General features: G+C 51.7%; 1 protein-coding gene across 1 annotated transcript in view; it reads left to right on the top strand.

The window, feature by feature from the left end:
* The first annotated feature begins 7119 nt into the window (after positions 1-7119).
* Positions 7120-7834, top strand: part of SLC38A5 (solute carrier family 38 member 5) — a 73842-nt gene continuing 73127 nt past the window's right edge. The window contains exon 1 of the mRNA XM_015423511.1: positions 7120-7274. The gene's annotated coding sequence lies outside the window, so the exon portion shown is untranslated. The remainder of the gene's footprint in view (positions 7275-7834) is intronic.

Raw genomic sequence — 7834 nt, 5'->3', positions numbered from 1 at the left:
AACTGAAAGGAGAAGGGATGGCATAAAACAAGATTCTCTGTTGTTATTTTTAAGTACGCTTTTATCCCACTATTCCTTTAAGGGACTCGAGGGCTCGTCCACGGTTCTTCCTTCTGTTCTATCCTCACAAGCAATACTATGAGGTAAGCTAGACTGCTGATGGAGAATGAGTCTCCTGGCAAGTGGGGATTCAAACCCAGGTCTCGCAGCTCCTCGGACAGCTCTCTCACCACAGACACCGTGTGGGCTGTCCCCGAAAACTCCTCCCAGACCTAACCAGTCTTTGAAGGTCGCTGACTCTCTTCCGGGCTTGTGTTCGTAATCCTCAGCCCTCTGGAATCCCAAGCTGCTTGAGGGAAAGGTTTATAATTGCGGCTAATTAGCGAGGAGGCATAATTATGGCCATTGTCAGGCACAAGCCTGCTAGAAAGGCTGGCGCCTTGAGGAATATGGAAATCTGAGGGAAAGTTCGGCGGCAGCTGCCCCAGCCAAGAAAGAAGAAGAAGAGAAGAGATTGGATTTATACCCCGCCCTTCACTACCTGAAGGTGTCTCAGAGCAGCTGACAAACTCCTTTCCCCTCCCCTCCCCTCCCCACAACAGACACCCTGCGAGGTAAAAGAAGAAGAAGAGATTGGATTTATACCCTGCCCTTCACCACCCAAAGGTGTCTCAGAGCGGCTTACAAACTCCTTTCCCTTCCCCTCCCCACCACAGACACCCTGTGAGGGAGGTGGGGCTGAGAGAGCTCTGACAGAAACTGCTCTTTTTCAAGAACAGCTCTTATCAGAACTACGGCTTGCCCAAGTTCATCCAGCCAGGTGTAAGTGGAGGAGTGGGGAATCAAACCCGGTTCTCCCAGATTAGAGTCCGCGCACTTAACCACGACACCAAACTGGCTCTGATACGGGAACGAAGATTCTGGCTTTATAGACACACGCTCTGCATCCAGGACAAGCAGCAGAGAGAACTCTGCAATTGAGAGAGGTTGCCAGCTATGGGTTGTGAGGTCCTTGGTGGTCTCCCACCCAAGTACTAACCCAGCCCGACCCTGATTAGCTTCCGAGATCTGACAAGATCGGGCTAGCCGGGGCCCTCCAGGTCAGGCCAGTGACAAAAAGAGGTGGTCTGCCCTTGCCTGCCTCTGCGTAGCCACCCTGGACTTCCTGGGTAGTCTCCCATCCAAGTACTAACCAAAGCCAGCCTTGCTTAGCTTCTCAGATCTGATGATATTGGTAGTGGGGAACAACTCAAAACCACGCAGCCACGGTGGAATCTGTGCCCTCGCTGCCCTCTGCCTGCTTTTCTGGCAAAACCAGAAGACCACGGTGTATCAGGATGTCAGGAACAACTGAAACGCTGTGCACAATCCAATTAAAAAGTCTTGTAATTGCATTTTTGTTGTTCAGTTGCACAGTCGAGTCCGATTCTTTGCAACCCCGTGGACCATATCACCCTGCCAACAAAAGTCCGCATGGTCAAAGCAATGGTATTCCCAGTAGTCATGTATGGCTGTGAGAGTTGGACTATAAGGAAGGCCGAGCGCCGAAGAATAGATTCTTTTGAACTATGGTGCTGGAGGAGACTCTTGAGAGTCCCTTGGACTGCAAGAAGAACAAATCAGTCAATCCTCAAAGAAATCAACCCTGACTGTTCCCTGGAAGGCCAGATAATGAAACTGAAGCTAAAATACTTTGGCCACCAAATGCGAAGGGAGCACTCACTGGAGAAGACCCTGATGCTGGGAAAGATTGAAGGTCAAAGAAGACGGGGACGGCAAAGGATGAGATGGTTAGACAGTGTCATAGATGCAACAAACATGAAATTGAGTCAACTTCAGAGGACAGCAGAAGACAGGAGGGCCTGGCGTGACCTGGTCCATGGGGTCGCGAAGAGTCGGACTCGACTGTGCGACTGAACAACAACAACAAAGCCATCTCATCCTTTGCCACCCCCTTCTTCTTTGACCTTCAATCTTTCCCAGCATCAGGGTCTTCTCCAGTGAGTGCTCCCTTCTCATTTGGTGGCCAAAGTAAAGATAAAGGATGTTTGTACTTCCAGAAACTGAAATGGTGTATTATTGAAACAAAATAATCAGCAAACCAAATCTTAGGCTTAAACAAAGGCTGTATTACGTTCTTACAGCCTTTTGTTTAAGCCTAGGATTGAGTTTGTTAATTGTTTTGGTTAAATAATACATCATTTCAATTCCTGGAAGTACCAGCATCCTTTATTGTTGGTAAGTGTCTGTATGCAATAACAAGATCTTTGGATTGGATTATAGGTGGTGCTTTAGTTGTTCCTGATATGCCACCGCGCCCTGGAGCACCACGTTGGGGACCCCTGCTCTACAACCATTCACCGTAGCTCTTTGAGGACAAAGAGGAAGCCAGCCTTTGGAGCCAGCAAAGGAGGCTCTGGTGGCCTGATCCAGTACTGCTGGGCCAGTGCTGGCAATGGATAGCCAGGTCAGTGATTTATGTATTCAATTATTGCCTGCCTCGTTTGCCAAGACTCAAGGTGGATTACACAATTAAAAACTCTGCAAAGGAACAATATGTGGCACAATGTAGTAGTAGTAGTAGTAGTAGTAGTAATATAATAATATAGATTGGATTTATACCCCGCCCTTCACTTTGGATTCTCAGAGCGGCTGACAAACTCCTTTCCCTTCCCCTCCCCACAACAGACACCCTGTGAGGTAGGTGGGGCTGAGAGAGCTCTGAGAGAAGTGCCCTTTCAAGGACAGGTCTTATCAGAACTACGGCTTGCCCAAGGTTGTCCAGCCAGGTGCAAGTGGAGGAGTGGGGGAATCAAACCCGGTTCTCCCAGATTAGAGTCCGCGCACTTAACCATGACACCAAACTGGCTCTCTAAAAACAGATGCCTGAGGTATCTCTGGAGCGGTCACCCTAAAAGGTCTACCAGTCTTGCTAAAAGTGGATCCATGCACCTGCAGCTTAACCCTGTTACGATCCATTTACGACTGAGGGTATAGGGACCAGATCCCTGGCTGGAACTAAATACAAGACCAACAAGCCCGACGCACCATGCCTTGTTCGTAAATTTATATATATATACACACACACACACACACACACCCACACACACACACACACACACACATATATATATATGAAAACATAACAGTTTCCAGGGGTCATTTCATAGAAAAAGAGGTGCAGGAGCTCATTAGCATAACTTATTAGCATAACTCATTTGCATATGCCACACCCTCTGACATCACCGGAAGTGTGTCAGAAGGCAACACCCCCTGCTCAGGCTCCACTTGACTGTTTTGGATTGCTACCTATTGGGGGGGGGGACGTGCAGATCTGTCCTCACAGAGGAGGGAGAGCTTGTACCTGAATAAAACTTGGTCTTAAAGGTGCCACTGGACTGTTTTGGACTGGGGGGCCCGGGGGAGCTCTGCAACTCACCTGCCCGCTTCTTGCTCTGACTGAGGGCTGCTGGGAGCAGGGGGTGGGGCTTGTTGCATGTGCCCGCCCCCTGGGCTCTTTACTGCCGGAGCTCCGCTCCTGTGCGCTCCTGCAAGAAATGACTCCTGACAGTTTCTTTTACCATCTCAAGTAACAATATTTTCGTGTACCCAGGTTTTCGTGTACCCAGGTTTTCGTGTACCCTAGCCCGATCTGGTCAAATTTCGGAAGCTAAGCAGGGTCAGCCCTGGTTGGGACTTGGATGGGAGACCACCAAGGAAGCCCAGGGTTGCTGCACAGAGGCAGGCAAGGGCAAACCACCTGACCTGGATGGCCTAAACTAGCCGGATCTCATCAGATCTCGGAAGCTAAGCAGGGTCGGCCCTGGTTAGTATTTGGATGGGAGACCACTGAGGAAGTCCAGGGTTGCTACGCAGAGGCAGGCGATGGTCAAACCGCCTCTTGAGAACCTCATCATAAGTCAGCTGTGACTTGACGGCAACAACAAAAAGTTAAAATCCCCCCCTCTGCCATGGAAGCTCGCTGGGTGACCTTGGGCCAGTCACACACACTCATCCTAACCTACCTCACAGGGTTGCTGTGAGAATAAAACAGAGAGGAAGAGAATGACGTTGAGCTACTTTGGATCTTCATCGGAGAGAAGTTCATCATCCTGGTAATTATACACATGCTCAGGGAATTGCATTAAAATAGCTATTTATTTTGAGAAATCAAGCCCCGTCTCTGCACATTTGGGGTAGCAAACCAGAGCGCTACTTCAAAAAGCATCAAGCTGCTATCGAGCTACAGCTGGGACTACTGGGGTCATTTTCCCAACAGCTCACAGCAGGAGCACTTTTATTTATTTACCTTATTTTATTTCTATCCCCCCACAAGTGGGTTCAGGGCGGGTCACGACATATCCAGTTAGCACAAAATAGGATTAAGCATTAAAGCAAACAATGGTTTAAGCAAGTTAAAATAGAATAATATGTAAGAACAGAGTTGCAATCGGATCAAAAAAAGACGGGTAAGTATTCAGACAGTACTTAGCGCCTTCTGGAAGATGCTAATTTCGTGGTAGTTAATAATTATAATGGAAGAAGAAGAAGAAGAGATTGGATTTATACCCTGCCCTTCACTACCCAAAGGTGTCTCAGAGCGGGTTTACAAACTCCTTTCCCTTCCCCTCCCCACAACAGACATCCTGTGAGGTAGGTGGGGCTGAGAGAGCTCTTGACAGAAACAGCTCTTTTTCAAGAACAGCTCTTTTCAGAGCTACGGCTTGCCCAAGGTCATCCAGCCAGGTTCTCCCAAAACTGGTTCTCCCAGATGAGAGTCCGCGCACTTAAACACTACACCAAACTGGCTCTCTGGAGAGCCAGTTTGGTGTAGTGGTTAAGAGCGCGGACTCTCATCTGGGAGAACCAGTTTTGATTCCCCACGCTTCCACATGCAGCTGCTGGTGTGACCTTGGGTCAGTCACAAGCAATATTCCCTCTAAGCTGTGGAGTCTCTGAAGAAAAATCCTACTTTGAGCTACTGGCATTAAAGCTGTGATTGAGCAATTTGGCTGTTGCATAAATTAGTTTGCTCTGGAGCCATCCTTCCTGAGCGGAGACAAAAATATGTGAGCTGTAGGCTAAAAAACTGTGAGCTAACTGACACTAACTCAAGTTTAGAGGGAACACTGGACAAGGCCTCTACTGGTAGCAGGAGCTCCTTTGCATATTAGGCCACACACCCCTAGTGTAGCCAATCCTCCAAGAGCTTACAGAGCTCCTCTTACTGGGGCTACTGTAAGCTCTTGGAGGATTGGCTACACTAGGGGTGTGTGGCCTAATATGCAAAGAAGCTCCTGCTACCAGTAGAGCCCCAAGTTCTCTCAGAGCTGTTCTCTCAAGAGCAGTTCTCGGGAGAGCTCTCTCAGCCCCACCTAACTCACAGGGTGTCTGTTGTGGGGAGGGGGAGGGAAAGGAGATTGTAAGTACAGGTGCGTACAATTGCGTACAGGTGGTAAAACAGAGATGTGCATAACTAGCTGTCAAGAGCGATTCAGGGGGGTAGCCGTGTTGGTCTGAAGCAGCAGAAGAAAGTTCGAGTCCAGGGGCCCCTGTAAAACCTTGAATAAAACTCTCTCTTTCTTGGTGGGTATTTGTATGTGTGTGCGCCTCTGTGCTTGCAGGCCTGGAAGTCATGGCGACCTCTGGTGACTCCTACTGGGGCATGGAGGACATTCAGAGAAGTGACTTGATTGCCTGCCCCTGCCTCCTGAGCCCTGGCATTCCTTGGAGGTCTCCCTTCCAATTACTTGCCAGGGTCAGGCCTGCTTAGCTTCCGAGATTTGACGAGATCGGGCTTGACTGAGCTATCCAGGTCAGGGCTAGACCTTGAATAAAACTCTGTTGGTCTTAAAGGTGCCACCGAACTCATAGCTGTTAAGAGTGTCAGAGGTCTGGGTTCGAATCCCTACTCTGCCATGGATGCTTGCCGGATAACTAACCTACCTCGCTGGTTGTAGGGCGGTGCTGTGGCTCAGTGATATAAAGCCGCTGCTTGGCATGTAGAAGGTCCCAGGTCCAGTCCCCGGCATCTCCAGTTAAAAGGATAGGGCTATAGGTGATGTGTGAAAGACCTCTACTGAAGACCCTGGAAAGCCAATGCCAGTCTCAGTAGATGGGTGCGGGCTAGGATCCCTAGGATTCTGATTGGTGCGGGCTAGGATCCCTATTGTCCATTGTCTGTCTGAGCGAAGCTCGACGTTTGTGCTTGACCGTGTGGTGCCCAAGCTGACCATGCCGGGTCCTGATCCATTACAGCCACCAAGGGAGGGTGGAGAGAGACACACACAAAGGAAGCCCAAGTGTGGGGAACAAGAGGAGTAATTTTAAAGAATGCACTGGGAAAGAGGAAGGAGAGAGAGAATAAAGCCAACACTGAGGCGTGCTTCTGGTCCGGCCCTGCGCAGGCAAGCAGCGGCTCTTTGGCGTGTGGGGGTGGGCGCGCCCTAAGCGAGCGCCTAGTTCGCCTAGCGGGCGAGCCGGCCCTGACTGAGTGTATCTGCCACCAGAACATTATTGTAAATCTGCAGTAAATCAGTAATCAGAAGCCTTGCTGGGCAGAAGCCCCACCTGGCTCCACCCACTTTCTAAAAACAGCTGGCAGCCACGAGCAAAGGTGTCGGTAAGCGCCGTGGCACCCGCGGGCGCCACGTTGGGGACCCTGGAAACGCCGACCTCGATGGCCTGATTGGCTGGCAGCTTCCTGTGTTCATGTGCAAAGCGAATGTTATCGGGATAAATATGGAAGGGGGGGGGAGGGAACGATGTCGCCGGCTGCTTTCCCTTGAGTCCCCGTTTGGGCAGCAAGGCGGCGTACAAATCAAAATGCCGATCCGCCTCCAGCGCTGAGAGGTCCGATGTGGCACCGTTCCACGCGACTCCCCTAAACTTCCAGCAGCAACCCACATGCGCTTTGCGTAAAAAGCAGCCCCCAAAGTTGCGGGCACTTTTGGCAGCGGGACCGAGTCGTTCAAACGCTGCCATTGGAGATCTGGGAGGGAGCCAGGGGAGGGGAGGGGGGAGAAACTGGCTCTCCGATCCACCTGCTGCATTCCCACGCGGCCGCCGAGCCCGGATTTGCTCCCTTGCTCGCCTCCAACTTATCCGGAGCCTGATTGGCTGAGCGGCGCCCGGGCGTGTTGCATGTGTGTGTGTGTGTGTGTTGTGTTATGTGCGCGCCCGCCCCGAATGCACAGCCTCTAACCCCCGCGCCTTGTCCCGGGACGCCTCGCCGCCGTGCGACCCCGACGACAAAAGCCCCGATCCTCCGGAGGGTGAGTGCGCCGCGGCGGCCGGAGAAAGTCTTTTTGCGCGCGTCCGCCCCGGAGCGGGGCAAGGCGCGCGCGCCGCCTCTTGCAAGCCTCCCGGGCGGTTGCATCAGACTCTGTGCCGCCCGCGCTGGGGAAGAGCTTTGCGAACTCGAGGGCTCGGCCGGAGCGGCGGGGTTCCCTCCCGGCCCCTTTCCCCAAACGCGCCGCGCCCCCTTGGAGAGGAGGGACCCCCCTTTCGGGCCTGATCTCTATCGCATTCCTCAAGAAGGGGGCGGGGGGCGGGAGAGAAGACCGTCCCCCAAAGCAGAGCCACCGAGTCTGGGGCAGTGTTCCCTCTAAGCTGAGTTGGTGTGAGCCAGCTCACAGTTTTTTAGCCTCCGGCTCACACATTTTTGTCTCCGCTCAGGAAGGAGGGCTCCAGAGCAAACTGATTTATGCCGTAGCCAAATCGCTCGCTCTCAACTTTAATGCCAGGAGCTCACAAAGTAGGATTTTTGCTCACAAGACTCCACAGCTTAGAGGGAACATTGGTCCGGGGTGGTCCAAGATCTGGGGAGTAGGCA

This window comes from Gekko japonicus, unplaced genomic scaffold (genome assembly GCF_001447785.1).
Source record: "Gekko japonicus isolate JY-2015 unplaced genomic scaffold, Gekko_japonicus_V1.1 scaffold2800, whole genome shotgun sequence".
NCBI lineage: Eukaryota > Metazoa > Chordata > Lepidosauria > Squamata > Gekkonidae > Gekko > Gekko japonicus.
The sequence above is the reverse complement of the archived record's forward strand: the minus strand, read 5'-3'. Positions and strand labels throughout refer to the sequence as shown.